Source organism: Puma concolor, chromosome B1 (genome assembly GCF_028749965.1).
Source record: "Puma concolor isolate L17-30 chromosome B1, mPumCon1.1.hap2, whole genome shotgun sequence".
Taxonomy (NCBI): domain Eukaryota; kingdom Metazoa; phylum Chordata; class Mammalia; order Carnivora; family Felidae; genus Puma; species Puma concolor.
The window spans coordinates 180,745,220-180,771,964 of record NC_141670.1 but is presented as its reverse complement, the minus strand read 5'-3'; the positions used below and the strand labels follow the sequence as shown (position 1 = coordinate 180,771,964).

Below are 26,745 nucleotides of genomic sequence, written 5' to 3'. Positions count from 1 at the left end.
TTAGGTGAATGTCATGATTTCATCATACAGGACAAGTACAAAACCACCACCCATTCCTCTGAAAGCACTGGACTGTGCACCCTTGGAAAAAGCTTTCACTCCTTCGTGATGAACAATCTTCTTCCAACAGTCAAGCATGCCTGTGTACATGATGCCAGTTCCTTTGTGCCCTGACTGCATCATCATGTGGCCGTGAACAGTGTTGAATGGATAGAAAGTCAACCCAGAAACCACTGTAACAGATTGTGCAATCATCCAGCTGATGAAGACATGAGTACTCTTGGGATCTGGAAGCAGTGTCATAGATACCAAAGTAGGCAGCTGAGTAGATGATAATACCCCTACACAAGCACATTAAAGCCTTGGTACATTCCCTCAATCTCATCAGATTTGTAGATCCTAACCAGGCAGTCATCAAGACCTCTGAATTCCCTTTCAGCTCCAAGTTTGCTCACATCGGGTATGGGCAAAATCAAGAGGGTACACAAAACACCAGGAAGCGGTCCCAGGGGCAGCACCTGATGCCAGATTCCCTGCAAAGTAGCACCAAAACTGGGTTTTCTTGTCCACACCACCCAGGAAGATCTGCTTATGTTTACCTTTGGGGGCAAAATTGAGAGGCTGGGTGGAGAAGTAGCTGATGACATTGGCCAGGTTACCGGGACAGAAGGACACCATCTGCTCCCTGGGGATGTGAACCACACAGCCTACAATACACTTGTATTGCTTATCTGTGACGATTTGCTTGCTTGCATACTGCACCTGCAGCAGCAGCTTCACTCCCTCGGTGGGCACTACTGCAGCCCCTCTACCCACCAAGAGCTCTTTAGTGAAGGACAGAGTGCAGCGCCATCTGTCAGGTTGAAAGGAAAGAAGAGATGGGTGACAGCTGGGACTCTAGTAGCAACCTGCGGGGCTCCGGGGCTCTGGGCTCCAATGTAAACAATTTTAACTGGTGTAAAGTTACATTGAGATTTTTTTTTTCCTCAATATGTAAGAAAGCAAGAATAAGTTAAATCTTTCAATCCGAGGGAGAGCAAAGAACCTCAGATTTAGTTAACAATGGATATGTACCACCCATGGTCCATATATTAAAACAGTCAAATAGAGTTCCTGTTGGATTAAATGATCTCAAACACATAAAGCCCTGGAACACCCATGCACAGCACTTGGTTCTCAGTAAGTTTTAGTCCTTCTTCTTCCCTTTTTCTCCTTTTCCAGCCTAATATTACGACCATTTGAAATAAAAGACTTTTTTTTTTCCCATTGCATATGACAAATGATTTTGTTTAGTATCATCATAATAAAACAATATGGACACTTTATGCACAACTATATTTTCCACATGCATAGATTCTGAAACTTATGAACACTGGACTACCTGAAAGTCTGTACAAAAATATTAGGTAAGATGGGGAGAAGAAAATAGTATGCAGTGGTTTATCCTAAGAGAAAGAATAAAGTCATCATCATGAAGCTATTATATGGCCACATCTCCCCTGATCATGATTTTCTTTTTTAAATTTATTTTTTTTTAAACTTTTTTTTTTTTTTTTTTTTTTTAATTTTGGGACAGAGAGAGACAGAGCATGAACGGGGGAGGGGCAGAGAGAGAGGGAGACACAGAATCGGAAACAGGCTCCAGGCTCTGAGCCATCAGCCCAGAGCCTGACGCGGGGCTCGAACTCACGGACCGCGAGATCGTGACCTGGCTGAAGTCGGACGCTTAACCGACTGCGCCACCCAGGCGCCCCTATATGGCCACATCTCCCCTGATCATGATTTTCAAAGAACTGGGAGTGGTTTATCAAAATTGAGAATTCCTGTGTGAATGCAAAGTTATACAGATCTGATGGTACCCACGCAAACGGTGGAAAAGCAGTAAAAATATTAATGGCTGTGAAAAAATAGGCTTTCAATAAAAGACATTTTAATATGAAAGTTTACAAACTTTAATATGAAAGTTTACTAACAAAGAAGTTAGTAAACTAGGAGACACTGGGAGTCTATGAAAGAAGTCCCTGATTATATGTTAGTACTTTGCAGTGGACGATAAGGATGAAAATGTAAGTAATAGACTTTATATCAGAAATTGCTTCTTCATGATCTGACCTGGTTTCTTTACATTTTCTGACCTCCTTTCCTTACTCCAAAAGCATTCTCTGTCCTAACCTATTTAACTCATAAACCACCTATTATGTAAGTTTCAGATTTCATGGGAAGGACACTATATTTCAGAGTAGGACACATTTTACAGAGTAAACACATAGCAACGAAGACATATGATATTTAGATGTGAGAACAGAATGTCACCAGTGCTCAGGTTATGGAACTGGCTGGTTTGGAAGAAAAAACATTGTAACTAGTGCTAAGAAACATTTAAACAGTGAAAGTAGCACAAGAAGGTCAGAGCTACTTATAGGTAGCCGCTTGTTACTTGTTACTAGTTACTAGTTATATATATATATATATATATATATATATATATATATATATATATATATATATTTTTTTTTTAAGGTGTTCTGGGGGCACCTAGGTGGCTCAGTCACTTGGGCATCCTACTTCCGCTCGGGTTATGATCTTGTGGTTCGTGAGTTCAAGCCCCACCTCAGGTTGTATGCTGACAGCTCAGAGTCTGGAGTCTGCTTCGGATTTTGTGTCTCCCTCTCTCTCTGCCCCTCCCCAGCTCATGCTCTGCCTTTCTCTCTCTCTCAAAAATAAATAAACATTTAAACAAAATTAATAAGAAAAGGTGTTCCGGTTTTGTTAGATCTATTTTATAATTAGCCCCAAGTCCTTTCTTTCATGTGGAATATCTTAAATGTGTATGTGTGTGTGTGTGTGTGTGTGTGTGTGTGTGTTTGCGTGTGTGTGTGTGTAAATACAACATAGGCAATAGCATATGAATGTGCACATGGATATGCACGTATGATAGAACATGGACACAAAGCAGCTGTTTGCAATGCTTTGTCTGCCATTGGGTCAGTGTTCAATGCGATGTGCTGCTTGTATGGGCACTGTTAATAAAAATATGATTTGCCTTCACATATTCCAAATTACATAATAAGGTCAAATGCCAATTTGGAAATAGGTCATCAATCCAGCCATTCCTTGAATCCAATAGTTTTAAATGCTGTATATCCTTTGTTCTAAATTGAAATTAGAAAGAAATATAATGAAATGGACATAAAAGGCAAAAGGTCACGTAGCACCCTCTGAGATGCGTAGTGGGCTTTCTGTGGGATAGGAGAAAAACAGTCTTTAGTGATGCTACAAATGTCTTTTTATTTATTTTTTTTAATTTTTTTAATGTTTATTTATTTTTGACAGAGAGAGAGAGAGAGAGAGAGAGAGAGAGAGAGAGAGAGAGAGACAGGGCATGAGCAGGGAGGGGCAGAGAGAGAGGGAGACACAGAATCCGAAACAGGCTCCAGGCTCTGAGCTGTCAGCACAGAGCCCTACATGGGGCTCGAGCTCACAGACTGCAAGATCATGACCTGAGCCCAAGTCGGACGCTCAACCGACTGAGCCACCCAGGTGCCCCCACAAATGTCTTTTTAAAAGGTGGCTGACACTGTCAGGTGTTGTAGTTGAGAAATCCATGTAATGTCATGTGCTGTTGAATGCAAGGACAAAGTACTGACTTCGCTGCCCAAAGTGGGACTGTTATATGAATAGGATACTTCTATTTCTAGGTCTGTCTCTCAGGAAATTTTTGAAAGAATGCTAGCATATCAAAAAATATACCTCATTTTTAAGAAGATATTTTTAGTAGTTCTTGATATGCTAAATTAAATTAATTCGAAGGAAATACTTTGCATTATAGTTCCTGTTAGCATTCAGAAAATGTAAGCAGAGTTGGGGAATGAAAAGTTATTGTGGAAGTCTGCTATGTAACTAGAAGCAAGACCTTAAGATGTTAATATGCGAAGTCCTTGTACATTTTATTGAAGCTTCTTAGGAAAATGAGTTGTAAGAATTTGCCACTGATTGAGCAGAAAGATGATGTTGCTCAAAATTTTAATAAACAAAATTAAATACATTTCTGAGAAGAAATCACTGGTACTTTTAATTATATGAATGAGGCCTATCACTATATGGTTTTATGAACTACATTCCTAAAAGATACAGACTTTGTAAAATGTGAAATAAATACATGTACTTTTTCTCTACCAAATTATAAGGGCACTTCTAGAGCTCCAAAAAACCTGTTTGTATACTCTTCTACAATGTCTCTGGCTGCTACCCCGCAACTCAAATTGTTTTATTTTTCTCATTTCTCAGTGTCTTGTTTATGAGGAGTTATCAATGTCTAAAATATCTGCAAAACTTTTAAAAATGCAACAAATTGAGGGTATCATCTAACAGCAGAGGCAAATGGTCAATGTAGACAAACAAGGAAAAGCAGCAAGGTTAGGGAAAGATTACTGTATATTTCACAGTGTCAAACATTCAGTCAGTTCAATAAATAATACAACAAATGTGAAATCTACAATGTCAACGAGAGACGGAGGCTGGGGATATTACAGACTGACATTCCTGTAATTAAGGAATGAAAAAAATAGCAACATTTCAGGACATAACAAAGTACACCATCTGGGCCTGCCAACTATAAATATTAAATATGGAAAAAGAAAGGACAAACAAAGCTAATATAAGCATCAAGTCATTTTGCAAATTCATAAAGAATCAAAGAAAATCAAAGAATCATTATAGCCTCTAAATGCTTCTAAGGGTAATTTGTTGATAAAAGGAGTTGGCATCACTTCATAATTTACAAAGGAAGATAGAAGACAGATGTCAGAAGCAGATGTACACTTCCCAGAAAGGGGAAGAAGGAACGCTGAAGCAAATCAGGATCATTTGCAAAATAGAAATCAAATAAAATGGAAAAAAAAATAAGCACTGAAAAAGCACTTCTACAGAGTTGGCTTAGTCTTCCTATCAAACTGATGCAAATCTACAGGTCATAGCTCTCAAATTTGGAAGTACATTGGTTGAATAGACAAGTTATTGCTTTCCTACTCAGTGCATAGCATTATGCCAGGTCGGAAAGACACTTGGAGGCAAAGAGGACAACTAGCTGCAGAGACCTCAAGGGACGACCTTTTACAAAGTGTACAAGTGTTCACACAAGTCAGAGTGTGTTGATAAATTCTTCACAAGATGGTGGGACAAGTGTGGTTCTCGTCTCTATCAATCAGCCATTAACTCAACTATCCATTCTCTATCCATCCATCTGCAAATAATTGAGATCCTATTCTAATTATAACCAGAGACACAATATATTGAGAGTATTTTAGAGGGCAAACAGATATAATAAAAAGATAATTAATTTCAAATAAGAGCTCTTTATCATATTTGAAACATTGGATCTCAGTCATTCTTTATTTAAATGCATAAAAGCAAACTCTACTTATCTAATATACCTCCTAAGTATTTATTTATTTTTTTTTTTAATTTTTTTTTTCAACGTTTCTATTTATTTTTGGGACAGAGAGAGACACAGCATGAACAGGGGAGGGGCAGAGAGAGAGGGAGACACAGAATCGGAAACAGGCTCCAGGCTCCGAGCCATCAGCCCAGAGCCTGACGCGGGGCTCGAACTCACGGACCGCGAGATCGTGACCTGGCTGAAGTCGGACGCTTAACCGACTGCGCCACCCAGGCGCCCCACCTCCTAAGTATTTAAAAGAGTAAAATGAGAGCAACTGTACTTTCTACTTCCTTAGATCATATATTTTATGTATATGTGTATAACACACATATACACTTCTGTGTATATGTTAACATGCATATAAATGAAGCAAAAATATAAGTCTATATGTGTAATATATACTGTATATGTGTGCATATATGTGTGAGATAGAGGTGAAATATATTTATTCTTAGATTCAGCAATAGAATTGTCCATACACACATGATCATATATAGATGATTTTCAGCTGACAAAGTATTTGAGACTCGGCAAAGCTGATCACAACTTTAATATATAAAGATACATATACATATATATATATATATATATATATATATATATATACACATATATATATAGTCATAGAATTATTTGCTTTTACACCTCTTACCTTTCATCACTCAAAGCAAGTAAACAATGTGACTGAGAAAGATTTTAACAACTGGTAATATTGATCACACATGCCCTCTCTTTTTCTTCTTAGTGACCCTAGTGATCTTCATCTTTCAGGACCAGCTGTTCAAGTCCAATCTATTCCACTTAGTCCTTCTTAGACAGGTTCAAACACATCCTCTTAGCCCTTGAACTTGCAAAACAGTTAATGTCAATTGACCCCTTTGTAAACTAACATTACGAAAAAGAAAGAGGCTTGGAGGAAAATATTGCATAAAAAGAAACACACAGTTGATTCTATTTAGTAAATGTGTTTTTAGTTTACTGCCAGAGGTTTACAGGCAGGGGTTTATTTGAAGCATATATCAAACCATACTTAATAAAAGCCCAAACAACCATGTAAAATTAATCTATATAATCTATAGATATAAACACTTCCAAATCTCTGGCTTTATTGAGCTATTACTATTTGAGGTATATTGAATGAGGTAGTGGAACTGCCAGGTTTATAACAACATGGGCTCAGCTATGGGAAGTCACGAGGTATATATACTTTCATGGGCTGTCAGTACAATCACTAAATGGGAAACAGCATATACATACCATTGGTCTCGAAAGAACTAACTGAAAATAGGCTTAGCACAAAACCACATTAATATGCACAATCTGTGATGTGTGAGTGCACCTAAACATGTATCGTGTTTTTCCAGGGGCAGTATTGGTTTATACTTACTGTCTTGGTATAACTATTAATAGTGCTTCCTTTCATATACATATAGGCATGTAATGGACAAACTGAATAGCTCACACATTGTATCTCTTTCTTCTCTGAGACTAATTCTTTTCAAGCATATCAGCATGTTTACATGCAAATATATATATATATATATATATATATATATATATTTACACTCGTGTAGGCACACACACAAGCATAGATTTACAGAAATATATGTACTTACACTCACTAGTAGACAGTTCTTTATATCATAATAGTTCACGGGTATAGTTTTTGGCACATAGATTTTTCCTTCTAATTCTATATGCGACATTAGTCACTATGTTAGTATATTTTTTGTCTTCAACTGAAAATTCTGATTTAAATAGGAAGATAGTGACATGCACAGGATGGAGATGTCTGGAAGTAATAAATCTATTTTTGTTCAGTGAAGCTGTGGGACTGATTAATAGTAAGAGCTATAAGGTGCAACTCTGCAAATGAAAACGCTTCTGAGACGGGGCACCTGGGTGGCTCAGTTGGTTCAGCTTTCAACTGCAGCTCAGGTCATGGTCTCACAGTTCGTGAGTTCCAGCTGCGCATCAGGCTCTGTTCTGACAGCTCTCAGCTCAGAGCCTGGAGCCCGCTTCAGATTCTGTCTCCGTCTCTCAGCATCCCCCCTCCACTTGCGCTCTCTCTCTCTCTCTCTCTCTCTCTCAAATATAAATAAAACATTAAAAAAAAAGAAAAGAAAATGCTTCTGAAGCCACTAGATGAAGCTGGAAGTCTACCTACCTAAAGGAAGTAAAGGTAAGTTGTTTACAAATGTATTCCGTGTACCTGACATAGGATTTAACTTTTGCAAGACCTTTCAAGAGATGCATTTAGCAAATGGTGTTGGAGAATCCACTCTATCACTTCTAAGTTAAAGTCTTTTTTTTTAAACACTTAAAATGTGTTAAGTGTCGCTGGATGCCACATCAGTAAACTAGAAGAATAAAAGGCAATAACAATTTGTGAAACATGTTAAGGACCATTTCCTTCCCATTTTGAATAAAAGGAGGTAATCTGAAAAAAAAATGTAAAGGTCTAGGAAACAAGCTACTGTGGATACAGTAGCAACAATAAGTTACTTACTGATTGTCCAAAAATATTTGGCCTGGATAAATATCTCACATACTTTCTTTTTTAGTTCCCCTATGACTATTAAACAAAATAAAACAAAACAAAACAAAACAAGACCTACCTCCACTACCCCACCCCCATAAATCAATTCAATGCTCCTATTGTTTCCAGGTGCTGCTACCAGTCTTATCAGTATTCCTCTAAATACCCTCATCTGCATATCTACCACCAGTTCTGTCTCAAGAAAAAAAAAAAAAAAGTCTAGAAAATATAAAGTAACTACTCCTGTTCCCTGACAAACAAGGTTGTGAGGAAAAGCAACAAATCACCCAATTCATTGCCCATAACGTTGAGAGGGGGAGTGGGGGAGGATAATGGTGATAAGGGTTGGGCAACAGAATTCAACAGGTATATAATGGATTTAAAATGTGTTTGCTAGCAGAAGCAGTGATCTAAATTTCATAAACAGTTGGATTAGAGGACTGTCAACTAAGGAAATTGCAAGGGGCACATCGATCCAGAAAAGCAACATTGGAGGGACAAGAATTGGTGGTTAAGAGACTTCCTAAGGAGACATAAGGATTGTGTGTGTGTGTGTGTGTGTGTGTGTGTGTGTGTGCATTGTTTCTTTCTTTTTCTTGAATGATATAATTAATTTGGAGATCTCCTTACCATCCTTCCCTTATAGTATGCTTTCTCTCTCGAATATGATGTGAAGAGTGCCCCAGGAGGTAAGCAGGACATATCCATATTTGAAGTTGAAACTCTTGTATCTTGCTTAGCTATGATCCCATGGCAAGATATGTTCTGAAGCCATAACAATCTGCGAACACGCTCTTAAGTTGGCCTCTCCCTAAACTGTAAAACCTAATTATAGTTACTGCTTCAATAATGTAGTTCCGAAGAAACAACTTATGAATGACAGAATGATTGCTCATATACATAATTCTTTAATGTGATGTAGTTGACATAAACACAGTGTAACCACAGGAATGACAAAATAATTGACAAGTTATTTTCAAAATGAGAATTATTATGTTGAATTGGATGTCCATTAAAAGTTGATTCTAAATTCAAGGCTTGGTATTGAAAATTACTTCAAGGATTTAAAAAGTCATTTCATTTCTGCATGTATTTGCAAATATAAGTATTTTATATAACTTTCTATATGTTAAGGAAAATTTCTGTATTTTATATTTTCTAAATGACCAATGGATTTTGCTGTTTGCCTCGCTGAAAGATGAAAGAATTAAAGTTAAGAGTAAATATATATATATATATATATATATATATATATATATATATATATACATTTCTTAAAGCAAGTACCTCACCAATAGTAAGCTTTCATATATATTAGGTTATTAAAAGAATTTTATATTTCTAAACCTAGTTTTTGTTCACTTCTTTATAGTACTTAATCATGATATCAATTAATTAAAACATCAATAAAATATTTTTGGTGGTCTTAAAATAGTATGCAGAACAATACAATGATACAATCTCAGTTTATGCTCTGTTTCTTCCAAAAACTTAAAATTTCATATACGCCGTCCTCCCCATTAAGCAAACCAGTGTTTTTCATTTTATCAAATGCAGGTCAGAATACATTTTTTAATTCTCTAAAACTGAACATCTTTTCAAAGGATATGCTCAATGTTATAGATATATCTCTACAAATTAATACATATCTGTCATTATATATATATATATATATATATATATATATATATATATGAATGTTAAGAGCCTCATCATCACTGCATATAATCAAGAGACTATACCAGATTTCTGAAGACAGTCTCAAAGAAGAGTTCCCAAACATCTTGAACATTATTGCATCATTAAAATTATCATTTCAACTCAGAGTGATGACTTTGAAAGAGTCTACATCACATATTTGGATGTGTGTGATTCACTCCCTGGGAGTTGGGCTAAACAGACACTATTTGAGTGACTCATTGAGGAACGGGGTACTGAAGAGTAAAGGTTCAGATTGAGAGCTGTGACAAAGGCTATGAAGAATGCCAGCAACCAAGATCTTGAGCCAAGAAAATAGTTGTACCAGAAACCTAAATTTCAAAATGACTATGACAAAGGTTAGTAAACAACAAAGTCTTAGAGAACAAGGCTGTGATTGATGTTAGAATCATAAAACAAACAATTTGAAGAGAGGTAGCGATAGAGTCCTGGTTTAAGCTGCTTAGGAATTACTTGCGTCTATTGTAAATTGAACAGAAAACTCATTGAGGTCTGTCTCCTTCTTGTAAACCACAACCATCCCTCTTCCAGGCTCATCCTTCTCCTTTTCTATTGGATTTTTTTTCTCTCCTCAGGGCTTATCAGCTTTGTATACTCCATAACTTATATATTTATATTTTTAGGGGAGGCAACTACAAGAAATGTTCAGTCAAAAAGGTAGAAAATAAGAGGGCTTTGTTAAAGGAGAAGACTGTGCTACATAACATAGAAAATAAACTCAGAGATCCAGAATTATCTGTGAGAATAAAAGGAAGAGGAGGAAAGAGAGCAGAAGTTTTGTAAGGGTGGTGGCTTCCACACTGCATGATAAACCCAATGGTTTATCCCTCACACAAGCTCCACAATAAAAACAGTAGTGATTTTACTAGAATTTAACACATCCACTCATGATTGGTATAAATTACTTTCTTCTATAACTCCTGAAGAGCTGGTTTCACATTGCTGGACAGAGGTAACACTCAAGGACTGAAGAATACAAACAGAGATATAACCCTGAGACCAGAAATCATGTAAAAATACACACAGATTCAGGAAGTGGCTTCTGAAAGCTTTGGATATCAAAGACACCTTTCCCTTTAAGGTTTTCAGCAAAATATCCATTTTTTTTTAAAGAAAGATTTTTCTGTTTATTTATTTATTTTGAGAGACACAGAGAGAGACAGAGCGAGTGTGAGTGGGCAAGAGAGAGAGACAGAAACAGAGACAGAGAATCCCAAGCAGGTTCTGTGTCGTCAGTGCAGAGCCTGATGTGGGGCTTGAGCTCAAGAACTGTGAGGTCATGATCTCAGCTAAAATCAAGAGTGGGATGTGCTCCTCCAATATTTAAAATGTTCATTGAATTTAGGAGCATGGAATAGGTCTTTAATTCCTGATTTGGTAAAATACTGCCTCTTCAAGATTCTCTATAAAAGGGAAGAAAATATAAACTATTGTAAGAATGTGATGTTTTTGAAACCTTTAAATTGGCTTTCTCAAACATAATCACCAGTTGTCTACTCAAATGAAGTATTTGGGGATGAATTTACGTGTTTCATTTGTTGTTTGTTTGTTTGTTTGTTATTAAATAAGCTTACTGAAATTAAATGGTGTAGGTAAGCAACCACAGTTGAATAGGTACAATTTGAAATGAGGGATTATTTTAATAGTTCTATTTTTGTGTGTTCTTTTCCTAATGTATAGTTACTGTAATTATCTACAAAGGAGTAAAAACAATTTAAAACTAACAATATTGAAATCTTTTCAGTTTCAATTGTGAACTGTTCCTATAATAGAGTTCAGTACAAAGATTTTAATGTCAAATATGAAGACTAAACTACCATCCAATTTGAGAACACTTTTGCTATTTTCTATATACATTTTTTGAAAAAGTAATTGAGAGTTCAATCCCCAAATGTTCTCTTGCTTTTTTTCAAAATCACTGTAGCTGTTCTTGATGATTTATTCATACTCACAAATTTCAGGATATTCTGTCAATTTCTGTATGAAATTATTTGGATTACTAGAGGATACTGATGGCTTGAAAATGTGCCGGTCTCCATGTATTTTAGATCCACTTTTATTTCTTTCAAGAAAATGTCATACTTTTCCCAGAAAAGTTTTACACACACTTCATTTGTTATTTCTAGTGATCTTTTGGTTTCTGGGCTTGGTTTCAAATGTTTTTGTTTTTGTTCTTTTTAATTGTTTATTTTCTTATCACCTATTTCAGACAAAATTTTAAAGCTTTTTTTAATATAATTTATTGGCAAATTATTTTTAAAGTTTTAAAATTTTTATTTTTGTATATTTTCAATTTCTTACCCCTTTCTTCCTTGAATTTTATTGATAAGCTCTGTTATCTACTTTTTGAAAGGTATGCACTCCTTTAATAATCATTTAGCAGCAACCTCTTAATTTTTAACTTGTGAACTTGATTTTACCAAGTCCTAATGTAATCAATATCTCTTATCTCCCTATGAAAAAATAAAGGAATTTTAGAATGCTTCGACAATTTCCTCCCTTCCAGCTATGCTATCTGGAATTTGAAGCCCTTTATGTTTTCAATTTTAAATAAAACCTTCTATTTTTATTCAGTCAATGATTAATTATATTCACCAAAGACTTACCAATTTTTTTATACATGCTACATGCATTTCAATTTTTCCTGCTGGATTTATGTACTTTAGCAATTTATCTGGTGGACCCATGAGTGATACTCACTTTTTATTCTAAAATATCTGTATATAACTCTTCATTCCTGAAAGATAACTGATCCGGGTATAGAATTCTAGTTTAATGAATATTTTCTTTAAGTTTTTGATGAGAATTCTTTGGCCAACCTTATTAACACATTTATAGGTAATCCATTTATTATCTCTAGTCACTGCTAATATCTCTTTGAAAATATGAATTTTATTTTTTAATATCTTACTTTAGACTCAGCATGCATGTCTGTATAAAGACTCATGTCTTTCTTCAAATCTAGACAATTGTAAAACTTTATAACTTCTAGGAATGCCTTTTCTCTATGCTACCCTTCGGGCACTCAGTAAATGAATTCCTTATGGGCGCTCAACTTTATGCAAGAAGTTCAATGGGGACTGTGCCTTGAATGGGTAAAACTTCTCCTGCCCTCGTCACTATGAGATTTCAGCTTTCAATTCAGATGACAAAGCTCTAATGTCCTGTTGTCACTTCATTTTTTTTCTGATAGTACTCTATTTTAAAAATTAAAAATATTTTAGTCTCCACTGTACTTCTACATAATTTTAGTGAGAATAAGACCAAATCCAGTCAATATTCCTGGCCATATCCAGGAATATTCCTTTGGCCATATATTTATTCATGTGTTTTTCTAAATTGTAAACAGCCAAAATACAGAAAATACTTAGCTTTCTTCCAACTGAAAATGACCAAAAAAAGTCAAAACATTAAATGTGTGTAGTAAATTGCTTCTTGCCATATAGCTTCTTCTCAGCTCAGTTAAGTTTAAAGATATGTTGGCTTTCTTTCTTTTGTCTCCCCAGCAGGTTGACTGTGTCTTTTTCTTCTTTTTTTTTTTTTTTTCTTTCTTTTTATTTTTTTTTAATACCCTTTAACCCAACTGTTTAGGAAGGACAAGGCAACTTCTTAAAATTCTGCCTATGTTCTCAGGAAATGTCATTCATTTGGCAGCGATCCCAATGTGTAGCACAGCTTGATTCTCCTTCATAGTCCCCAAAACAGCCAGGCCTGATACTAGGAAGCTCTTTCAATGACAGGCATTCATTTATCTGAACTTACTCTGAACTTAGAGAATATGGTGGTGTGTGTGTGTGTGTGTGTGTGTGTGTGTGTGAGTGTGATGTACTTTGAGAGGCACATTTAATGTCTCTCTGCAACCAGTCAGTGTTTCTTCTCTAAAACTTGTTTTATGTAATAAAATGGTTTTAAGGGGATTTCTTTTCTTTATATTTTGGTGGAAGCCCTGAAGTGTCTGAATGAAAAAAAAAAAAGTTTTAAAACATTTTAGGTAGTGTCCTTGTTTTAAAGTTGGTGTTTAATCAGAAAGTAGACCTTAAAGTTAACTCCTATTAAACTTCAATTTAGAAAAAAGGGACAAAAGTAAAAACGACATGGTGTAAATTTTAATGACAAGATTTTATATAGAAACACTATGGGACCTCTTAAAATTTTACATTAGGAGCTTTTCAAATCAAACCAAAATTCCACAATTGTAGATTCTAAAAACATGTCTTGCTCTATGTTAATCAGTATATTATAAACTTAATTTGTGCATACGCTTTCACTTATTACAAAATCTTATTTTATAAAGAAAAATATTACTTCAGAAGCAGAAGCTCTAGATCAAATCCTGTATCCCACCATTTCCTACTTGTGAAAATGTGAGCAAATGACTTAGGTTTTCTGTGCCTCTTTCTCCTCTATCTTATATAAGGGTAGAAGTAATGGGTAGAAGTCGTATTCATCTCAGAGTAATTTTGAAGAATGACTTAATCAATTGCTCACTGAGTACACACTAATTGTTAGCTCTTAGCTGCTACTAGTGTTTCTAGGCTACTTTCACCCCCAAAGTCTATCAGTTGCAAAGAATGTTGCTTTCTTTAATTAAACTCCCTTTGTAAAGTCAAATTTTTGTTATGAAAAGGTTATTATATATTTAGCATTTCATATTTCTTATTTACTTTAATTTTGTTATCTATTTATTATGTATATTATTGAGTATAGTTAACATATTTCTTACTTAAAAAAACTGTTTTGTCTTATTTAACAATTGCCAAGGGCATTTTCTATTTTACAGTTCTACAGTTCTATATAATCCATATTATATCTGGGCTCAGTGATGTTACTGGGAAAATTTACTCCAATGAATGAGCTAAAAGCAATCCTTAGACAAAGTCACCTCTCTGTCGTCATTGCCCTTCTTGTAGTCAAAACAATGTTTGTTTGACAAAATTTCTATCTTATAAACCTTCTCTCATTGCAAATATAACACTTTTTCAGTAAAAATCTGAATCTCTATGTATATACCATATAAATTCTAGTCATAATGTGGGCTTCCATTGCATTTGGTGATTTTATTTATTGATTTAACTAAATTTCTTTTTTTTTTTTTTTTAATTTTTTTTTTTTTCAACGTTTATTTATTTTTGGGACAGAGAGAGACAGAGCATGAACGGGGGAGGGGCAGAGAGAGAGGGAGACACAGAATCGGAAACAGGCTCCAGGCTCTGAGCCATCAGCCCAGAGCCCGACGCGGGGCTCGAACTCACTGACCGCGAGATCGTGACTTGGCTGAAGTCTGACGCTTAACCGACTGCGCCACCCAGGCGCCCTGATTTAACTAAATTTCTTTGGCCACTGTTCAGTTATCTTGTCATAATATTTCATACAATGGTGAAAAGTTAAATCTGTAAAGTGATTTTAACATTATATTGAAAGTCATAATTATCTGTATTCTGACAACAGAAAGCTCATAATAAAATTTAATAGATTTCTTTCTAACGATACTAAAACATACACAAATGTGACCTATATAAGTATATATACATATGTATATATTTTAAATATCTCATATTATTTATTGCTTTAACACTACAATAGCAACAACATCCCAAGATCATTCGATATTTTAATATCATTATTACAATGGACTTTTAGTTTTCTATTCTATTTATGTTTATAATTATCTAAATAAAAATTATCTTCTATTGTCCAAAATTTTTAGTATATAAATAGTGTTCTAAAAGAGAAACTTAAGATTACATGTAAATAAATATTTGTATACATATAAAATTCTTTTTCAGTCTTTTTCAGGTTCTTGAGTAAAAGCCTTAAGGAATTTATCTTTTCTTGTTAAAGAATACAGACATCCGATCCAATGAGCATTGCTCCAAGTGACAGTTTTTGGCACAGCTGGAAGATTTCTTTGTAATATCCTATATTCTGCTATGTTTCCTTGATTAAAGGATTTTAGATTCATTGAAGAATATTTCAAAAATACAGAAACTTTAAATCAATTTCCCACCAATATGCATTAAATTAATATATTTGCATTGCTTTTTCAATGCCTAGATACTACTGATTTTATTTTCTGGATTTTTTAAGGTTTTAGATTTTTTCTAATTTAAATAGTTTTCTTTTAATTTTGTCTTTATGTAGGAACAATTTAAGTGTTTTCTAGGTTCCTTTTTTACAGTATTTAAATTATAAATTCAGTTTAATTTTACTAATTGATATGTAGTTTATTAATGTATTTTTTCTTGCAAAGTTTTGTTTGTTTTGTTCTTTTATTTTTTAAATTTTTATTTAAATTCCATTATTTACCATATACAGTGTAATATTAACTTCAGGTATACAATTTATTATTCAGCACTGCCATACGTCACCCCAGTGTTGATCACAAGTGCATCCCTATCACCTATTTAACCCATCCCCCCATTCACCTCTCCTCTGGCAATGATTGCTTTGTTCTCTATAATTGAGGCTCTGTTGTTTCGTTTGCCTCTCTCTTTTTTCCCTTTATGATTGTTTGTTTCACTTTTTGGAGCTAGAGTATTATGCTGAGCAAAATAAGTCAGTCAGAGAAAGACAAATACTATATGATTTCATTCACATGTGGTAGTTGTGTGTATTTATAATTACCTTTGTGTGCATACATTTGTGTATATACATATATATTTATATATATTTGTATTTGAGTGCATATATATCTTTGCAAATATATGCATATCTTTCTAATTAGATTATACACACACACACACAAAGAATTTGAATTTCATAGTAAATACAAATGATACACATGAATGTGGGTATTGAATATGTATGTATCTCTCCACATGCTTTCTTACAGAAATCTTTCCTTATCTAAAATGTATGACCTTTACAGCTCTTGGTGATTCCTGTTTTGTAATATGTTAAAATCTATGCACCGAATATTCTATTAGCTAAATCTGTGTTCATATCCTTTATAATCTCCTTAGAGTAAATTCCTAGATATGAAATTGCTTTGTAACACATTTTTAAAACTGACTCATAATGACAAGATTCCCTTTTGGAAACCTGCCAGTTTATAAGTATAACATATGAATATGTATATCTTAAAGATTAGAAATTTAATGTTTTAAATCTGCATCAATTAATTGGTCAATAAATACTAGCTAAATTTTCACTTATATTTATTTGCATTTATTTGCTTATTAACGACATCAACAATTTTGTGTAAGTTTTTAGTTCAGTCATATTTTTTTTTCTCCAGAGTTTCCTCTTTTTTATTGTTTGTCCTATTTTATTTGTTCAACCACACTTTTCCTGTGGTGAAATGCTGTTTCCAGGTGAATTACATTCTTAGTTTAGGAGATTTATATGATTCAAATATTTTTCCAGGGTATGTTTACTTTTATATTTCTTTTATCAGATATTAGTGTTTTATTATAAGAAAATATTTTTTATTTTATGTGGTAAAATCTATACATATATTATGAAATTTAATTTGAAATATATTTTTCACAGTGATACTTTATATATCAAACATTTTACAGTATACAGTATATATTCATATGTATATAATTTTAAGCTTTTAATAGTATGTATCTATGGATTAATTTATTTAATTGTAGAAGATAGAAATATGGTTTTGTTTTCCCAAGATATAAATAAGCCATTTACTTGTCTAACTTTGAAGGAAACTAAGGGGGGAAAAAGACGATTTTGAGTGAAATTGTACTAAACACACAAATATTTTTAAATAATTGGGGCACCTGGGTGGCTCAGTTGGTTAAATGTCTGGCTTCAGTGCACGTCATGATTTTTCAGTCTGTGAGTTCGAGCCCCACATCGGGCTCTGAGCTGACAGCTCAGAGCCTGGAGGCAGCTTCAGATTCTGTGTCTCCCTCTCTCTCTCTGCCCTTCCCCCACTCACTCTCTGTCTCTCTCCCTCTCTCAAAAATAAATAAACATTAAATTTTTCTTAAAATAATTGACATATTACAATATTAACATGATATTAAGGATATATTTGAAATATTTTTATTTCTTCATGTTATCTTTCTTGTTCTTAATAAATTTATACTAAATAAGTAATTAATATATGTAATAATATAATGATTTTTCCATGTATTTCATCATAAATATTTGGAAATTTGTACTACCTTTATATCCTCTCTTTTATAATAAAGTGCCATATACTATAAAGTGGCAGTAATGAGAATAAATACAGGCTTTCCAACCCCAGAAGTCATGCATTTAAACAGCAAGCTAAATTGTTAATGTATAAAGGAACTTTGCTTCTCTGTGTGTGTTTTTGTGTGGGTGCCCTTTATATTCATGGATATTTATTTTTTACCAAGCTTGATCAGTGAGTTCTCTCATCAGATCTATAGGTTTTTCTTTTCTTTTTTTAATATTTATTTATTTATTTTGAGACAGAAAGAGACAGAGAGAGAGAGACAGAGAGAGAATGAGTGGGGGATGGGACAGAGAGAGAGAGGGAGAGAGAGAATTTCAAACAGGCTCTGTGCTGTGAGCTCAGAGCCCAATGTGGGGCTTGACCGCATTCAACCAACTGAGGCACCCCAGTGGGCCAAGATCTATAGGTTTTATTTAATTGATAAATTTTATAGAAAATTTATTATTTGCAAATATTTCCTATATAAAATATCTATATTTCAAATTTGTTTACTTTTCTATTTATTATCTCCTCTTTATTTGTGTTTCTTTTGCTGCCCTTTTACACATTTCTTAATTTGGAGTCTAGACATTCATATCTATTCCTTGCTTATGTAATTATTGAAACAATGAATTTTACTCTACTGAATATTCCTTACTCCACCAGGATTTGTACACTATCTTCCAATATCTTTCAATGAGATTAGATTTTCTTAGTAGGCAGAGAGCTTGGGATGTATATATATATATATCCCCTTTGGAACACAAACTGAGTATTTTTGGTTAAAATCTATAGATTCATAAGTCAAGGACAACTGGTTGACTCCTAATCAGGTACTCAGAACAACAATAGAACATCAGTGACAAAGGAAATATACATGAATGTATCTCAGAATGGGTCAGAGTGTGAAGATGTTTATATCTCTCACAAATGAACACTAGAAGGTATCACTCTATTGGGGATATATTAAACTGTTGGATACAATCCTTCAGATGTTAGTTTTTCTTAGTCATCCCAGTTCTTGCTTAATAGACTCATTTACAAAGTGTTCATTGTGGCAGAGATGTGACTAAGCATGGATTCAAAGACATGAAATTATTTCACCAAGGCTATTTAGCTACAGTCACTACTGAGAAGATTAGATGCTGATACCAAAGGCCAATGTAGAGCCCTAAAATGGCCTAATACCCTAGGAGATCTACAGGCAAGTAGCAGATTTATTAAAGTCTATACTTTTCATTGTGAGTTAGTGGGGCACAATTTCTACCTGTAAGAATAGATACATATTCCAGGTATAGATTTGTTTTCCTTGCCCAGAACCATTATATAAGTACTTGTAGAATGTCCATTGTATGGTCAATATCACTTCTGTACACAGGAATAATTCACAAATCCTACACTCTAAAATAAATCCCATGAAATCACAGGCAATACAATTAGTTCTATCACCCAGAATTGGTTAGCTCCCTAAAACTGTTGTATGAGTTAGCAAAGAATAAATCATGGAAATATCATTTTGTGAGGTAGGGATGCATTTCTATAGCAGGCAATATAAATCTGAAACCAGCAGCCAATATACAAGGCTTTGCCTTCATAACCAGTAATAAAGAGTTCAGGACCTAGGTTAAGTTGAGAAAGATACCTCTCATGATTGCATGTAATAGAAGAAAGTTTTACTTCTCTTCCCCGTGATCCCAGGTTCAGTGTTTATGGAGATCATAGAGCCCAAGAGAGGAATGCTTCCACAAGGAAACACAGCTATACTTTCACAAATATGAAAGCTGAAACTACCGTTTGTCATATTGGGCTCTTAATGGTACTAAACCAATAAACAATGGAAGAAAGCACTAGAGTGGCTAATGTGATATATTCTGCTGGTCAAGGGGATATTTGGTTGTTGCTACTCAATGGGTTCAGGGAGGTCTATGTTTAGACCCTAAGGAATTCACTGGGGCATCTTTTAGTACCCCCTGTATAATCGTTTTCAATAGTGGAAACAGCTTTCCAAGGATTCAGATCCTGAAGGAAGAAAGCATTTCTTTTTTTGTTACCAAGAAAACTTTCTAGCTGAGGTTTTAACTCAGAGTAAGAGGAATATGCATTGAGTAGTATATAGTCCAGGAATAAACCCCTATTTATACAGTCAATTAATTTCTGAATAGGAGCCAAAAACATAAAATGAAAAATAGTTGCCTATTAAAGAAATAGTGTTGGATCAAATGGATAGCCACATACAAAAGCATGAAACTCGAACATTATCTTACATCATACACAAAAATAAATTCAATTATAGGTTACAGACTTGAATGTAAGACCTGGAACCATAAAACTCCTAGAAGATAGCAGGTAAGCTCTGGGAAATTGCTCTTGGCAATTTTTTGGATGACACAAAACTAAGGTAACAAAAGAAAGAACGAGGAAGTGGGACTACATCAAACTATAAAGTTTCTGCACAGCACAGGAAACCGTCAAAAAATTGAAAAGGCAACTTATGGAATGGGAGAAAATGTTGTAAATAATATATCTGACACAGAGTTAATATTCACTATATGAAATGAATTGAAACAACTTAATAGCAAAAAACAAAATGAAAAAAAATTGATTAAAAAAAATGGTCAAAGGACCTGAATAGACACTTTCTAAAGAAGACATACAAATGGCCAGCAGGTACATGAAAAGATGCTCAACATCGCTCATCGTCAGGGAGATGCAAATCACAACCACAATGAGACGCCATGACATACATGTTAGAATGGCTATTATAAAAAAGACAAGAGATATTATGTCTTTGAAAAGATGTGGAGTCCCTGCACACTGCTAGTGAGAATGTAAATTTGTTTGGCTACTATGGAAAACAGTATTGAGATTGCTAAAAAAAAAAAATTTAAAAATTGAACTACCGTATGATCCGTTAATCAATCTTCTTGGTATGTATTACACGAAAATATAAACAGGTTATTGAAGAGATTTTCATTCCCATATTTATTGCACCCTTCTTCACACTAGCCAAGATATGGAAACAAACTAAGTGAAATATGCTAAGGAATGACTAATACTGCATTTATATGTGGAATCTGAGAAAAAAAAAAAGAAGTCAAACTTAGAGAAACAGAGTAGAAAAGTGGTTGCTAGGGGTTGTGGGGTAAGGGAAATAGGGAGAGGTTAATCAAAGTGTACAAATCTTCAGTTATAAGATAAATGAGGATCTAATGTATAACATACATTATAGTTGATGGTGTGACTACAGTTAATGTACTATTGAAATTTGTTAAGGGATTAGAACATGAATATTGTCACCAATATATATATATATAGATAGATAGATAGATAGATAGATAGATATAGATAGATATAGATATAGATATAGATAGATATAAATATATAGATATAGTGCTGGATGTGTTGATTAACTAAGTATGTGAAATCTTTTCACAAAGTATACATATATAAAATTGTCATGATATATGCCTTGATTAAATCCTGTAATTTTGTCAATTATACCTCAATAAAGCTGAAAAAATAACCTATATTTCTCTCTAAAAATACATGTATATGACCTTAGAGCATATATGCCTTTAGAATACATTTTGTGTATGTATATATATTATATAGATAGATAGATATACACGTATATATGTGTATACATGTGTATATATATTACATATATATGCACATATATATGTGTATACATGTGTATATATAATATATATAACATATATATTATATTTAGCATATATATGTATATATACGTATATATAAAGAAATCTATGGTTATCAATTTAGTCTCCATGATTACCTAAGGAAGTGACAATTAGAGCTATGCTTTATGTTAAAAGTTTGCCCAACCATTCCCTATTGACCAATGGGGAAGGGAGAGGGTTCACCTCTAATAACAGGGTGAAGGAGATCAGAGAGGCCAATGTATTTATTTCTCTAGGCTTCATCTGCTGTAACCTTGACTCATAAAATGATAAACTCTTAATGTTAAGGTAATCAATATATACTACTATAATATACAATGTCTAACAAGTCAATGATTTAACAAATAAAATATTTTAAATAGAAGAAAGATACAGAATATATTATGTAAATTAATGTCATGTTAGGCAAGTACTAAACTTGATATGAAATTTTGTTATTCTGATTTTAGTAATATTACTTAATAATGGGTCTCCCTATTTCACATTACATTAAGATTGTATGGTACTTGTGAACAGTAAGACAAGTCTTTGAGCATCTCAATGTACTAATTTACTGTATGACTCAACATTACTGAAAAATGAAAGACTAATCATTGTTGACCACAGAGTTAAAAAAGAACAACTGTTGTGTTTATACACTAAAAGTATTATTTAAGTAAACTAAACTGTTAGGGAGAATAGTAGCATTCTCTAATGGCAAGCTTAAAATTGAATTCTTGATATTTACTATACCCTACTGCTGGGTTAATATTTTTTAAGCTACTCATGAGAAAAAAAATGTTAAAGATTTTATTAAAATAAACAAATTATTTATAAAAATAACCTACTATATAGCGATTAAATGCCAGGAGCTTTGCTAGATCCTACCCAAGATTATTCAAATCTTCACACAACGAATTTATGGATCAGTGTCTTTGGGAAATCCAGCTCTTGGTTAAAAACCAATGGGTGATTTTTCAGGCCGGAGAGTAAGCCAAAGAGGCACACAGCAGGGCATTCCAGTTTCGGAGGGGAGTTTCAGGAAAGGATGAAACCTAGCTGGTCACACTTTTCCAGTATTTGCATTCCTGGTGCATGCACCTTCATGCCTAGTGTCCTTTATTTCAGACTTTGGCCAGAGTTCTTTACAGGTGCCTCTGCTGAAAGCTCTTTATGGGGAGAGAGAGGAAGAAAAACGTTGAAGATATTTTTTTTGTCATTTGATTCAGTGGCCAGTATTTTTCCACTCCTAGCCCTTCTCCCCTGCCTTCTCTCCAATCCCAGCTCCCATAAAACTGCCAGAGGCTTTTCTTTTGTGCTTCTTCAACAGGGACATGACACCCACGTCTGTGCTGATCTACCTGACTCTCCCCTGGCGTACTGTTCTTTGGAAGAAAATAAACAGGGGAGTTAGTGACTTTTCCAGTTTTATCCTCTTGCTTATACCATTGCCGTTAAGTGATTAAAGGCTTAAAACTTCATCATTTTTGGCTTGTTGCATTAACCAACTACTCCAACACCTGGCAACTCAGCCCACACACATACTCTCCCTCTGCTCAACTCGGTCCTAAGATTGTATCTCACCCAATATTGTCAGTAACTACTTCATTTCTCTTAGGCAGATGTTGTAAGATTGAGAGCCTTGTTTTACCACAACTCAAGTGTTTCAACAGGCGCAAAATATCGGAAAACTTATTTTGGAATACGCTGACGTGAGAACAACATATAAACCAACATACTGCCAGTCAAATAAACAATGTGCCCTATATCTGGCAGTGTTTGAACTCTTTGAGAGTAAGAAATACGTTATCATATTTTCCAAAGAAATCCATTTCTTTGCCCCAATATTGAGGATATCAAAAGGTCGATAAGTATGCACAGTCCTATTTTTTGAAAGCAATGTTGCTACAATACCCAAGTTGTTTTTCCCCCATTTAGGGAGATCCATCAGATAATTAGAGCTAATTATAAGGGTACCCATACTACAAGAATTACTTTGAATTATTAAGACATTCTTATTCACCTTTTAGTCATTACATAGAATTTTATGAAGAGATAGTAAGGAAAAAATGAGAACAATTTCTATAATTAAGGATTTCATACTAAATTTTAAAGCTTTGCTGTTTTATTCTTATGTCCATTTCTCTGTGTGTGATCCACAGTCAGGTGGATAGTCATTGCAAGACCTCATCAAGAGTTTCATTAGCTGTAGCATAGAAGAAAGAATACAAAGCACTTCTTCTGTCACACGTATCAAGTAGCAGCTATAATTCAGAAGGCATCTCTTCAACTCTTCTTTTATAATTAAATTTTTGAGTACTTTTAGAAAAGCTTGGAATCTGTATAGCGTAAAAGATATATGATCATTACTGGAAGTCCCTTCCTATGTTGCCCTGGTCCTGTAAGTACTATGAGAACAATATAAAAATGAGGATATTTCAAATGTACACACCATCATTATTTGATACGTGGCATGGCTGAGGGAGCATAGTGTGTATCTAGAGTGTAAAATAATCTTTCAAATGTCTTACTACCTCTTTCTTAGCTGCCCTAAGTCCTTTCTCCACACTCATATTCCAATTCATAATTATTAGCCTTCATAATCGAAAGGGAAGGATCATAAAGAAAAATAAAGGAAAGAGTTCTGACTGGTGGAATTCAGGAGTGTGTAGAAAAATCAGGTAATGGGAGAAGCAATTCTGCATCTCAGCTTGGAGAACAAATGGAAGCAGGCAATTACCACTTTTTTTTTTTTCTTTTTTTTACGAAGACTGACTTGCTATTCTCAGCTTCAGCTTCCAGAGGTGGTCTTATCTCAAGTTGTCTCTGTCCTCACTTCCTAAATGCTCTAAAGGTGTCAGGTACCTGCCAGTAATAACTAATCCATTTCCGTTTCATAGGACAGAAACTATTCTCAAAATTGCTTAAACAAAATAAAAATAAATTGATCGTTTTTAAATGGGAAGTTAATGGAGGCTTATAAAGCTTCAATCAAGATAGGACCTAAAGGTTAAATGATGGAAATGACTATATATCAAGTAAGCTGCCCTGTGTCGTGTTGTATACGGCTACTAATGTTTCTAGAGAAATGTAATGTTCTAAGCTAATGATCTTAAGGGAACCTGTGCTTCTTTCCCAATTTATAGAACACCATTTCTACGGAGGGCCCTGCTTTATTCACCTAGATCACCTACTTACCATGCATCTCACCCTGTAGCTGTGAGTATGGAGTAGTTGACTGGCCTGATCTAAGTCAGATGTCCTCCTCTACAACTGAGGACTGTGTCAGTCACACAGGACAGCAAACAAAATTAATGAGAGGAGAGCTATGGAAAGATGGCAAGATAATAAGTACCAGGAATCTATGTCCCCACCTAGACAAGGGCACTGTCAGAATCCGTGTGATATAACTATTTTGTAACTCTAGAATCTTTGAAGGCTCTAGTCTTCCAGGAGAAGGCTCCCACAATAAATTTTAGTCTATTGCAGCTCTCACACAGTAGCAGCTACCCATTCCCCACTCCAAGCTCCATGGAAGGCAGCTGTGTACATGTTCCTAGACAGTCTGCACACATCTCTGAGGAGCCAGAGGTGTGCAAAAAAGATATCTAAATATCAATGATATGCGCTCTGACAGCTGATTGCTTCTTCTGATCATCGAGGCACAAATAGGGGTGTGGCCACTGTTGTATGTCCTCTCATCTTTACAAGCCCTTCCCCCTAGGCTGAGTGACTGCCAGGGGATTTAAAGTCTGGTACTGTTTTGTTTATTTTTTTTTTTTTTTCCTACCTTCATTGTTCTTCTATTTTTCTCCCTTTTGGGAGCCGGACAATAAAGACTAGAACATTAAAAAGCAATTGCTTTTACAGGTAAAATTAGAAAGAAAGTCACCACACATTTCAGGCACAGGCTCACAAAAGACTTTAAAGAGCTTGAGACTCTTTAAGACTAGAGTCTGATCTTTGGCACAGAGGCAGCCTACAATAAAAATAAATCAAATAAGCAAAAACCAATCACAACACAACAAAGCAAAACAAAACCAAAAGAAACAAAAAACAAAAAAAAAAAAAAAAACAAACTACAGCAAACTTTGAGGAAGGGGATAGAATCTGATTTCCAGAGTTACCCCATCATTTAATTCAAATGTTGTTTTTCTTTAATTTTCTAAATATTTACTTATTTTTGAGAGAGAAAGAGAGACAGAGCACAAGTGGGGAAGGGACAGAGGGAGAGGGAGACACAGAATCCGAAGCAGGCTTCAGGCTGCCAGCTGTCAACACAGAGCCAGATGTGGGGTTCAAACCCACGAACCATCAGATCATGACCAGAACCAAGGTCAGATGCTTAACCACTGAGCCACCCAGGTGCTCCTCAAATGTCATTTTGAACAAAAATAATCAAAAGGCATAAAAAGAAACAGCAAGATATGATCAATTCCACCCATATAGAGTGAAATAAAAGCCCACTAAGAGTAAGTCAAAGCTGTATAAAGAAATAAGGAACGATCTCAATAAAGGTAAATACATGGGCAATCATGAAAGCTGATGTGTTAGAGTTCTCCAAAGAAACAGAAATAATAGAATAGACAGATACAGATATATAGATACAGATAGATAATAGATATAGGTATATAAAGAGATATTTATTAAAGGAGTAAGTTTGTGTTGTTATTAGAGGACAAAAATTCCACAATCTACCATCTGAAATTGGAGAACCAGGAAAGCCAGTGGTATAATTCAGTATGAGTCCAAAGACATGAGAACCAGGGGCCCCTGGTATAGTCCCAGAGTCCAAAGGCATGGGAATTTTAAATTCCAATGTCCAAGGTCAGGAGACGGATGTACCTGCTCAAAAAGAGAGAAAGTATCCACCCTTCCTTCAACTTTTTATTCCATTAAGCCCCCCTACAGATTGGATAATACTTACCCATATTGGTAAGGATAGATCTCTCTAGTCAATCTACTGAATCAAATGTTAATCTCTTTCACTAACATCTTCACAGACCACTGGGCATCAATTAGGCCAGTCAAGTTGATACATGAAAGTAACAATCATAGCTTATATTATTGTACCAATGGTTTTGTTTTCTACATGATTTAAGAGACTAAAACATATAAAAACCAATTATTGGTCTAAGAGCTAATATCATGTAACTTTGGTTTGTAACTCTACTTTTGTTTTCCATATAATTTAAGAGATTGATGTATTTAAAATGATTGT

General features: G+C 34.5%; 1 pseudogene; it reads right to left on the bottom strand.

Annotated features, from left to right (window-relative positions):
• Positions 1–25,076, bottom strand: LOC112858668 (ADP/ATP translocase 2 pseudogene; annotated as a pseudogene).
• Between the last annotated feature and the right edge of the window lie 1,669 nt (positions 25,077–26,745).